The sequence below is a fragment of the Ischnura elegans genome, chromosome 10, assembly GCF_921293095.1.
Source record: "Ischnura elegans chromosome 10, ioIscEleg1.1, whole genome shotgun sequence".
Taxonomy (NCBI): Eukaryota; Metazoa; Arthropoda; class Insecta; order Odonata; family Coenagrionidae; genus Ischnura; species Ischnura elegans.
Window position 1 is genome coordinate 16,638,000 of NC_060255.1, and position 12,466 is coordinate 16,650,465.

The 12,466-nt window shown below is 39.8% G+C and overlaps 1 protein-coding gene across 1 annotated transcript in view; it reads left to right on the forward strand.

The window, feature by feature from the left end:
• LOC124167039 overlaps positions 1-12,466 on the forward strand; it is a 196,846-nt gene that overhangs the window by 1,177 nt on the left and 183,203 nt on the right. The gene's annotated exons all lie outside the window — the stretch shown is intronic.

Here is a 12,466-nt window from a genome sequence, read left to right on the forward strand (position 1 = left end):
CTGGATCTCCAAATGGCTGTCGCCGAATCGCAAAGGACAGGCACGGATATAAGTGCATTATTATGGGAAAATATTCCTCTAGGCTATGGATGAAATTCACGGTCCAACGGTCGTTTGATATTCGGGGGAGAAGGGCGACTTTGGTGGGGATGGCAACGATGACGGGGGAGAGGCAGGCATCGCAGCAGCTGGTCCGTCTTCCCCGACGACGCACGGGAACTTCAACGGCCGAATGGGAAGGAATGGGAGTGAAGAGCGAATGGAAAAGGGGTGATTCCGCCCCCGGGGCGCACCTGCCTTAATTACAATGACTTCCTCATAGTTTCCTGCTACTTCTACCGCTTTTTTCATGTGGAATGTGAAACAACCGCTTCCTCATAATCGTAACGTCTTCCGTAGGACATGGGAAGGTACGAAAGCGATACAAACGTTCAACACATGTTGGAAACTTGATTATTGTTTACTTTTATTATTTTGAACGATAAAACCGCGTACGCAAAATTGAACTGTTTAAATTTGGCACTCACTAATTCAGTGATGCAACTATAGGGTTGGTAATGGTAGGTGAGGTTAGAGGCGACCCGGGAATAAGCAAGGCGGGTTGATTCACACATAAAGGAGACGAAAACGACACACTACACAAACGCCCGACACATCTACGTCTACATAATACCCTGTGAGCCATCTCTAGGGTGTTTGGCAGGGGGTGATCAATAACCAGCATGCAGCATATAAGAAGATTCCCACATGCACACCACACGGTTATAAAAATGTTTCGCTTATGAGCAAATTATAATTTTACACTCATTCAAAGGCAAAACTTGCGAACTACTCATGAAGGCAATCTGTCTATGAAGCTAGAACATGCTGTTAGAAATATTAGAAAAATTCAGTATCAGAAACATGTATCAAGGAATACATAAGTTCGTAGGCTGCACATGTTGGAAACTCGCGACCCGTACGATTATTATTCGCTGATTATCTTTACTACTGTGAATAATTCAACCGCAGACAGAAAATAGAATTGTTTAAATTTGGCACTCACTAACTCAGTGATTCAACAATAATGTTGGTAATGGTAGTTGAGGTTAGAAGTGACCTCGGACTAAGCAAGGCGCGTTGAGTTCACACATTTAGGAGTGTGAGAGGGGATTTTGTGTCGTGGGGTGTTCGAAGACATCGCCCGGGGTTGGAACTCGATACTCTTCAATCAGCCGCCAAAACGCTCGCATAAAATTTTTATATTTATTTATATATTCACAAGTTGTTGAACATATAAATAACTTGTGAATATATTATGTATTTACTTCCAACATGTCCACGACAATTTCGCTGGCGAAAAAAGTTTTATTGTTGGCCCCTGTAACAGCGAGTTTTAATTCCGCGATAATTCGAACTTCGTCTTTCAATAATTCCATCATTAAGTCATTCCTCTGAGTGTTTGCTTGACAACTATTTTCTCCTCAGTTTCAATCGCCACAAGGAAAAATCGTGCTTTCTTACAGGGGGAAAATTTTGTAATAATTTTGAGCTTATTCTTTGTAAAAATTGTCTAAAATCTCATTTAGAAAGTATTTCCGATTTATCTCCCTGAAATGAGGGGATAAGTAAATTTACAAATGACTATATGCTTCAAGGTATTACAGCGAGGACGACTCTGTGAACGAAATAGCCAGAGACAAGACTGAAAATTATCTCATCATTCCTGAGGAAGTAGTTGGTAGTCTGAAAACGCACAACAAGAGCGGACACAAGACCGATACGCCAGTCATTCGCTAAGGAATTTCTCTTATCAATAGTTTCCGGCAACTTTCCAAGTAATGGATAATTAAGAATACTAAATATAAACTAACAGTATTAGAACAACCTGCGGAAAAACCGACGAGCTTTTTCAACACACAATTCCTCTTCATTCAAAATAATAAGCACGAGGGTAATCCACGGAGTTACCAATGCTTTTAAAAATTACTTGGAATAAATAACTAATCTGAGGACTGAGGATGCAAAAGTTTCCTCGCTAAAAGCAATAATAATTCCCGGTCACTATGAGTAATGTTGGCACACTTTCAGTATCCAGCGATAAATATTTTTATATAAATTTTAGATTAATCGGTGGAGTTGATTGCCTAATAAATTTATGATAATTATTCTTATATTAATAATCAGGCCTATATGTTAATAAAAAGACTTCGTAAGCCATGTTCACAATATCCACGAACTCGCACTGGATGTGTGAATGACATCACCTTCGATCGGGTTTAAACCCCAAAATGCGAAAATTCGTGAACACAGGTCACTAAAATAGCTCACGCTCTAATTACACAAAATTGCACGTGCAATTGAGTATTCCTCGATTAAACATGGTTTTATTTCAAATTCATAGCATAATCAACGGTTTGTAGAGACTTTCGGTTCTCCTTCAATATATTTGTGCAAGTGCGTTACATGCTCAAACGTAAGTCTCCATAAGAACGTCCTCTAAAATATGCACAAACATGTGCTCACCACATATGTTGGGCCCGCTGAAATTTTAGTTCCTTTAAAATCCTCTTCTTCTTCCTTCCAGGATTAGGCTACTAAGCCTGTTCCGGCTCCAAATTACCATATTTTTCTTGGTCTTCCTATACTTCTCTTGCCAAATGGCTGATATTCCATTGCTTGTTTTGGAATTATTTCATTTGGCATTCGAAGTAAATGTTCCTTCCATCTGTATTTGTAGTCTTGTAGTTTATCAATGACTGCCTGGACACCCAGTTCATCTCTTATTTGAGTGTTTCTTAATTTATCCAATCTTGTGCAGCCTTTCACTGATCTTAAAAATTTCCTTTTCCGATAATTCTATCTGCCTGAATTCATTCTTTTTTGGAACCCAACATTCTGATCCGTAGAGTACAGTAGGGACTGCCATCACTAAATAAATTTTGTTTGTGTTTCTTTTCTCATATTGTTTTTTTTAGAGTTTTTCTAACTGTGCCACATATTCTCTGGAAATTATTAACTTCATTTTTATAATATCTTTGTCCTAGTCATATGTCAAATCGCATCCTAAGTACTATAAGTGCGACACTTGCCCCAGGACTTGATCCTCAATAACAATCTTTGTTCGTATCGGCTTGCTTCCTAAAAATGCCATAGTCTTTGTTTTGGTTTTTGATATTCTCAGGTTGTATAGTTTGCTCAATTGTTTAGTTAGTTTGCTCCTTTAAAATGGAAACAATAAAACCGCCAATTTGAGCGGCTTGGCACCAAGTGGCCGTAGATATGCTCGAATAGCATGTTTGTTCATTCCCACTCAACGCAACGTGAGCGTAATTTACGACTCCTGCTCCCTTTATCGTCTCTCACGAGAACATATCCGCCCACATATGCATCCAAGATGATCTCTTTTCAGAGCGAAACACAGCCGTGATCTCCAACAATAAAAACTCAGCCACCAACGCACTTATAGGAAAGGTGCCATTAATGACGATTTCTCTCCCCTCTAAACGGTAGGAGCGAATATATTACGCATTCTCTACCATTCATTTTATGGAAGCACATTACGATATACGGAAATAATTTAGCAGAGTAATTTTCAACAGAAAGTCTTCTTTTTGCTGGTCCGAGTTACAACGGTTCATATGCCATTATCAAGGTCAGCTTGCCTAAGCCTAGTTTTAGATATATAGATCTTCTTTACGACCAAGAGTGGGATTTAGCAGAAATATTTAACAAAATAATGACTGCAAATCTCCGACTCCCACATTCTAAGGTTTTAATTGAAATAGTTGGGCATAGTACGGTTGTTAAAGAAAAATTGGCAAATGGAGTTTTGCAGTGAGTTCAATTAGATAATGATTTGTAAATGGCAGAAACCTATATTGGTAAATAAAACACTATCCGTGGAGCATAAGTTAGTGAAGTTATTTCCAAATATCAGTATGAGCTGTGGCAAGGCCCATCCTTTGGAGACCCTAAGTTCCTTCGATGGATCCAATAGTACTCACGAGGAATCAATTTTAACCGTGATAACATAACGTTCAGAAACGAGAAAGGATAATCGTAAAATGAGGCCAAATTTTATGAAAATAAATATTTTTAATCAATACTAGGATGTAGATAATCAATACTAGGATTGATCACATAATGTCAGCAAATGTCTGGCTCTTACTTGCCGAGATTATAAATTTTAAAAATAAAAATTGCATGGAATGTTAAAGTAACATGAATAAAATGAAGTTTGAAAGAAATTGGATTCCTAAAATGGTGTAATGGCTTCGGAAAATACATATTTTTGAAGGCAAAAAACTTTATAAAGCCGTTAATTTTACCTCTGTATAAAAACTCGCTGGCCGCCTGAATCGCGGTGGCGGTATTAGGACACCAGCTGTCAGCATTATTAAGTATAGAGGAACCGTATCATTCGGATGTAAGTTGTGCGTTTTTATGTATTTTTATAATGGCCTATTTTACATTATAGACTCTATTGATCGTGAAAAAAAGCAAATTCCTTCACCTGCCAAATCGTCCGGCAAAGTATTTCTCTTAAATTATGGTTTCATAAACGGAGCTGAGTCAAAGAAAACATCTTTTCCAGGAAGAAGCTGCAAAAAAAGCAATAGATATTCAATTTATTCCGCTCTCCACTGTGCATTTTATTGGGCAGCTATAGAATATATCCCAGAAATCACAAAATGCTAGGGATAACTATGTTTGTTAATTTGTGCGTACCATGAAGTTTCCTGCCTACCTTGAGACTCTCATTTGAAGCTATCTTGTATCGTTACGGTTATATTTCATTATTTCATATATTTACGCTGAAAACCAATTTGAAATTTCGATTGATTTAATTTGAGAATAGTAGAGGTTGATAAGTTCACTTGCATTCAACTTAATTTGAAACCATTATCCTCGGAATCCTTCCTAAAAGAATCACTGCCACAAGTTATCTCACAAATGACGGGGGTGATTAGTGCATTCTTCTTGGTCTTAAAATATCCGAGAACTCGATATCTCACTGTTAAGTTCAATCAAATCACCTGAATCAATCTAATTGTAAATGAATGGGGAGCGATAAAATTGTAACCACAGATTGAAATAAACACTTGCAATATTCCACGATTATAAAATTTATTCCGACGTAGGTTTTGACCCTGCATCATCTTTAAGGTTCAAATGGTTTGTGCCTTGTGCCTTGCACCATTTGTACCTTAAAGATGATGTAGCAAGACGGAGACCTAGGTAGGAAAAAAATTATAATCGTGGAAAATCGCAAGTGTTTATTTCAATACGGGAAAATTCCACTCCATCACGACAGGATCTTCGGATTTGTTTTTCGTAAACACAGAGTTATCGTGTAAGAGCTTGCCAGTCACGATGCTTCGATATCATACGTACAGAGTATGGGGGCCAGCTCCTTTCCCTGGGATAGCTTGCATGTCGACCACTCCGGTTTAGGAAGGTCAGTAGGTTCACCTGGGATTTGAACCCGCGACTCTATAGCCCCAACGTCTTACACAATAGCTCTTACGCTTCCCCAGATTTCACATGAACTTACTTAAAACATTAGTTTGCCCAGCATACAAATATTATGCGCACGCAGGAATTGATAGCATGTCGAAATAATCATTTTTCATACATTTCCCTTCAGTTCTACGGAAGTCGTCCGGGACTGTAATGGCAACCTCCTTGGCTCGCCAAAATTCTCGAAGTTTTTTTTTCTCATGCTTTTCGAAAACACAATCGAAATTCATCTCCGACCATATAAGAACATTTTTACTCGGAGACCCCGGAGATAATTTCTAACGAAGATTGTTACCTCTTCTTAACTGTAATAGCCGTGACCGAGCCGATTTGCCCCGTGAGGTGAACATCAAGGAAGACCCGTTTTTCGACAATTCCATCGCCACGAACGTCGCGATATATCGAGATCATTTTCACGACTTGTTTCCCACGAGATTCGCGCGAGATAAGATAGACAAAGGCACGCGTATCGTGATGGAGATGAAATTTGAGGAAATCAAAAGTAGCGAATGGAACCAGCAGCAGACAATATAATATCTAGACGTATCTATCTCCCGGAAATAGTTCCGATCTGACAATTGCGTCGTACAGTTATTGGTTTATTTTCCTTAATTAAGGAAGCCGTTCCGAGAAACGTATAATTTATCATTCCCACGAAGACTTACAAATACGCTCTTCTAATAATACTTTAGCGACTGATGACCACGAAAAATTCCGTTCTATATTTTCGGGAAATTGTATTTGAAAGCTGTACTTTTCATGCATGTTCTATTTGGTGAATTTGGTTAAGGGCGCGAAAAAAGCATGTATAAATGTGTAATTAAGACAAAAAAACTAGTTTAAAGTTCTTAAAAGTAAAACCTCAAAAATCACAATGAATATAAAACACAGGCTCGTCAACGAACTAATTCTCAATTTATCAGCAAATGAATGCCGTACAAACGTGAAAAAGGGAGCTACGGTCGACCTAAATAGCTAACAAAAATGTTGACTAATAACAATTACCATTGAATTTTAAACATTGCCAGCAGCTTAAGTTCTGTTTTAAACTCATTGGATGGCGTCAATAATAGAAAAATCTAGCACATATGCGAAAAGCATTTGTTTTGAAGCGGGTAGTCGTGAACTTACCCCTCGACTCCCAGACCCAGACGTGAAATATGACCAGGGCCTTCAAGGCACGCCTTCTTTGGAAGTTGACCCGCTCCCCTTGAGGTTCCTCAGCAGAATGCTTGTTTCGTTACTTGTTTCACGATTGCCTGCCAGGACATATTCGATGACGCTCTTGAATGTATATCGTCTTCTGATGCCAATAGTCGAGAGATGTTCAAATTTCAAAATTCAACGTTCACCTTCGTATTTTATGTAAGATTTTGCACTACCATTTCTCAAGGCCGTTTTACACGGGGAGACTTGCACAATCTGACGTGTGTACGAAGGTGCAGTCAAAATTGCGTCGTGTAAAGTGGTGAATTGCTAGAACACATGCGAGAATGCGTGGACGTGAGATGGCAAAATAGCCCCTGTTCTAATTTCGTTCATGCATTCGCGCAGTACCACGCCATTTTAGAAATTAATGCAGTTCTAACCTGCGCAATTCCGTGTCCCGTGTAAAACGGCCTTCATGCTTTTCGAAATCGCAATCGACATTCATCTCCAATCAGATAAGAGCGTTTTTACCCGGTTATCCTCCCTCTTCTCAACTGTGATAGCCGCGACCAAGCCGGGGTGAACATCAAGGAAGACCCGCTTTTCGACAATTCCATCGTCATGAACGTCGCGATATATCGAGATCATTTTCACGACTTGTTTCCCACTTTGTCAAGGAACCCGAAACGTCGGTGTTCTCAGAAAATCTTACCCGCGCGGAATCCCGAGAAAAGTTTAAATACTTCGTATTTTACTTACGCAAAAATCGTCGGAATATCTACATCGATGGCTAAATTCTAACAACACTTATCTCAAACTCGGCCGGTTTGAGACAGGTATCTTAAACAAAGCGTAATAACATTAAAAAATAAAATACAAGCAAAAAACTACTCTTTGTTTGCAAATGAATGCTTCTTTTTCAATTTGATGAACTTTTGGTTTTCAATTTCAGTGTGCAAGTACCAAATATTAATCGCTTTTTTTTGCTTTCCTTAAAATCTGCTGTTTTTGAGATACGTGATACGAGAGATACGTGTTGTTAGAACTTAGCCATCGATATCTTCATAATACCCCGAGAGCCACCTCAAAGGTGTTTGGTAGGGAGTGAATATACACCGACATGCAATACGCTACCGCTATAATATATAAGGTAATAGATGAGCTAATAAAATGACTACGTCTTTGTAGTAATTGAAAAAAGGCCATAACAGACACACACATGCCAGCAGGTGGTGTGAGCTCTCACCGAATGCGCGTTGCTCCATGCATGAAATAAAAAAATGTAAGTGGAAAAATATCCATGCAGTTGCATAAAACTAGTTAAATGCCGAAAAGGAAAAAAAAGGACTACCAAACTCAAACCAGAAAAAACATCGAGCATCACAGCATTATTGCCGATCAATGACATCCACAATCAAAACCAGTAATGATGAGTTCGATTTATTAAGCCACCGATGGTGATCTCGACTGACCGGACAGTTGAAAAAGCCTGCCTGCTGGAGCGAGAGTGAAGAATGAGCTTTCGGTGAGAAATTCGGACCTCGCAACAGAAATAAAGCAAAGGTTAATAGGTCTCAAGATTTTATTTTCGAACACAATGAGCTTTTTTCAGTATGCTTTGATAATGCCATATATCCGACCCAGACGAGACAACAGGCTGCATGACCACCTTCGTAATTCACTAAGGCGAAAATCGGTGGATCACCGATCATCAAAATATTACTGTCGATAACAGACACTCCACTATCAAAATATCACGAATGATGATTTCGATTAATTGAACCGCAATGTTGATTTCGATTGATAGAACCTGTATCAACATCGGTTGCTGATCGAAATCAATATAGAATAATATGCATAAGGTTTATATGGCCACATGGGGTGCATGTGGCGGTCCTCTTGCATGCAGCGTGTTTGTGATTGGTCACCCCCTGCCAAACACCCTACAGGTGGCTCGCAGGGTATTATGTAGGTGTAGATGTAGACCGTCGAAGAAGCCTGCCTGCTGGAGTGAGAGTGAGGAATGCGCTTTCGGTGAGAAATTCGGGCCTCATCAGGAGAAAGAAAGCAAAGGCGAAGAAAGGGAAGAAGAACCTTCCCCGCCACAGCAGGAGACGTGGCAAAGAGATGCACCGCCCCTCCTCCTCCCCCCCCAATGGACCCCTCACCCCCCTTCCCAGCCTCTCAAACTCTCCCTCTCGATCCAAGCACGGTCACTTCCGCCCCATCAGGTTAGCGGAGGACGTCCAAACCCCGCGATGGCGAGGCCTGCAGCCGGGGAAGGGAGATGGTGGTGACCGCAGAGGTGTGGCAACGCTCGGCACTGGAGAACCTGTTTTGTCGCCGGTCACACCGAGAAAGAGAGAAGTGAGGGCCCGCTATAACGTACCCTTCGAGATATCCACCACCGTAGACAGCGGGCCAAGAGTCGCTCTATCGAGTGCCGGGCAATTCGGAGGAGGCCGGCGACATGCTTGCTTAGATTGTTTGAACAATTGAGAATCTTTAAGAGCGACACGGAGAACATTGTATTAGAGCCGCACTATATTTCCAGGTCCGATATAAGCGATAAATTAAGAGAGACGTAAGACCGAACGGATAGATATGGGAATTCGTTTTTCCCCCGAACCATAAAGAACTTTAATAAACGCTAGTCCCAACTTCGTTAGACCATTTTTTTAAGCTGTAAACGGCTGGTGTCCTAACACTCCCTGCCACACGCCTTTTAGGCGGCTTGCGGGGTATTATGTAGATGTAGATGCTTTGGCAATTTGTGCCCTATATTATGCGAGCTTAATTATTATTACCATTGTCTTGAATAGAACTTGTATAAAATAATTCACTCAGAGAACAGAACATAGCAACGTCATTTTTAACCAACAATATACAATCTAAAACATCAACCCAGCGAAAAAAACATTAAATTATGAATTAATACAATCAAAAACCCAAGTCACGAACGAAATTAAATAAACTAAAGTTAATAAAATCCACTGCGCTGATCGCTACCTTATCGAGATTCCTTGAAACACATGACAATTAATGAGGATTTCACCGCCGTTTACGCAGTTGGTTTGAAATATACCACACTCATGATCCCTCTTAACCATTTAACTTAAAGAAGAATTGAAGGGCCTCAGCGGAGCCCAGCGATGTTTTACCTCGGTGGATGAGTGAAAACTCGAGTTGATAAATTATCATATTGAGGTGATTAATGATATCTACTACAGTTCACTATAATTCTACAAGAGATTTTTTTCTCAGACGACATGAAATATATCTTGTTAGAACGCAGGTTTCCGCGGCGATGGTTTGATCTCTGCATTTCTTCCGGGTTTCCTTCCGCGTCAGCTTGTTTGTAGACAACAGTTTCGCTGGCTATCCTGCCAGCGTCTTCAGGTCGAAGGTTCTGACCTGAAGACGCTGAAGACCTTCGACCTGAAGACGCTGGCAGGATAGCCAGCTAAACTGTTGTCTACAAACAAGCTGACGCGGAAGGAAACCCGGAGGAAATGCAGAGATCATGAAATATATCCTTCGCACGTGATCACAAGAAGAAAATAATGCAAATATACTGCAAAACAAAGAGATTGAAAATGTCAGTCTTTCATCGCACTAATAAGGATGGCAATGGTGTGTATGGATATACATATAACTAGGACTTATTCCTTGTCCTGTGCAGCCTTTCACAGTGAATAATAACGTTTGGATATCCGAAGATTCCACCATGGTGATACGAGTCCCGTAAGTCATAAGCGAAGCCCTGTAACCCTCGATATTGACCAGAGTGGTTCGAAATCGGTCGATTTAAAAATGTAATGTGAATGAATCAGTCGAGTTTACCTGGTTTAATCATGCCTGAAATTCGTAACTACGAACTCCTTGCGGACTCCTATTTCACCACTGAGAGCAATGTTGGGTGGATACGATAAAAATTTGTGTTATATACTGCAGAAAATAAATTTACGACAATTAATATGTCATGCATCATAATAACGAAGCTAAATGCAAAAAACCTCGGGCATAAATTAGTAATAATTTTCCTCCAATTTAATTCGGCTGGGTAATGTCGTAACAACCCATTCCACACGAGGCAGACAGGCCCGCTAAGGGGGGCTAATGCATTTTTACCTCATCTCAGCTATGCTGGGCTCACTGTAACTCTAAGGCTTGGCTGAGCAAAAAATGTCTTTCTTAGATGGAGGTTATACACACAATGTATGTAATTCGGCCTGAAGTAATAAGTACATAAATAGACGAAATAAATATAGTACGGACTTTTTCATAATTTCTCATTGACTGCGGGTCTTGAATCGGTTTTCTGAAAGCAGAAGAAAATTAGTGAAGCTTTTTATCTCAAATTTGATCAAATCCGTATTCTGAATCTAAATTATTTTTTTTATCGAGCATATGTACAAAATCTGAACAACGAATCCCAAAGTCCTCATTTTAACAAAATCTAGATCGTTATTTAATCATTAGACCTTTTTTAAAATGGTTCCAACATTCATGAAATCTTCATTTCAGTTTTTAAGTGCTAAGCAGTTTGTTTCATCAAATAATTCTTACACCAATAGTGTTTTTTTGCACCGCGCGAAAGTTACTTCAATCTCCGATCGATCGATTGATTCGATCAATTTTGATTCCTGGATTCGATTGAATCACGAGTCGACAGGTCATCATCATCGTAGGTAAACAATCCTGAGATACGTAGGTTTGACGCGGCTCCCCTCCCCGCTCCCCCATCAGCTAACAAATTCGTATTCCAGTACGTCCTCTTCGATCTTTCTTCTTCGATAACTTTCCCATTTTGGCTTCGCCAGAATTTAAAAAAAAGCAGTTCGGGTTATGTTTTGGTGAATTTTTATTACTTAACGAGCCACAGAAAATATCAGTTTGATCGCACAATATTTGTTCCTGCCGAATCTTGTTTGAAGATGTCAGTCTCATTTTATTATCAAATGTTATCATTTGAGAGTTTTCCTCAGACCACGTAAGAATATGTATTACAAAAACAATCTTAAATTTTTAATAGACGTAATGATAATATATGACTTTATTTATTTCATTTACATAATTCATTGCTTACAATGACCATCCGATGTAGTCAAATGATATAAGGCAGCCCAGAAGAGCACTCTTTAGATGGGGTTGCCAAGCGCTACGTATTACGTATGCCAGCACAGACTTATTAAAATATCTGAACACCAATCACCAAAATATTTTGAGAGACTTAGAAACGTGGACACTTACGAAGGAGAACAGGAGAAGACTCGAGGCATTCCAAATGTGGGTGTGGCGAAGAATGGAGAAGGTGAAGTGAACGGAGAAGTGGAGGAACGACGAAGTGCAGGACATGGTGTGTGAGGAGAGGCAGCTTTTAGATGAGATACGGAAGAGACAGAAGGTATGGATGGAGCGAGTACTTAGCGGGGAGGGGATGTTGGAAAGGGTGTTAGAGGACAGAATGTTAGGTAAACGAGGGAGAGGAAGGAAGAGAATAGGATTTTTAGATATAATGAAAGGGAGTGGTTCTTATTGTGCATTTAAGAAGGAAGTTCTTGAAGGAAGGGGAGGCTCCCAGAATTCTCCTTCAGTATTCATGGTGAAGCAAAAACGCAGTACTGATCCACAAACTTTTATTTGCTGTCGACTAGTTTCGACGCCTATAGCGTCATTATCAAGACAAACGGGTACTGTTTGTCTTGATAATATATATTGTTTGTTGTCTTGATAATATAATTGTTTGTCTTGTTTGTCTTGATAAAATAACGCTATAGCCGTCGAAACTCGTCGGCATCAAATAAATGTTTGC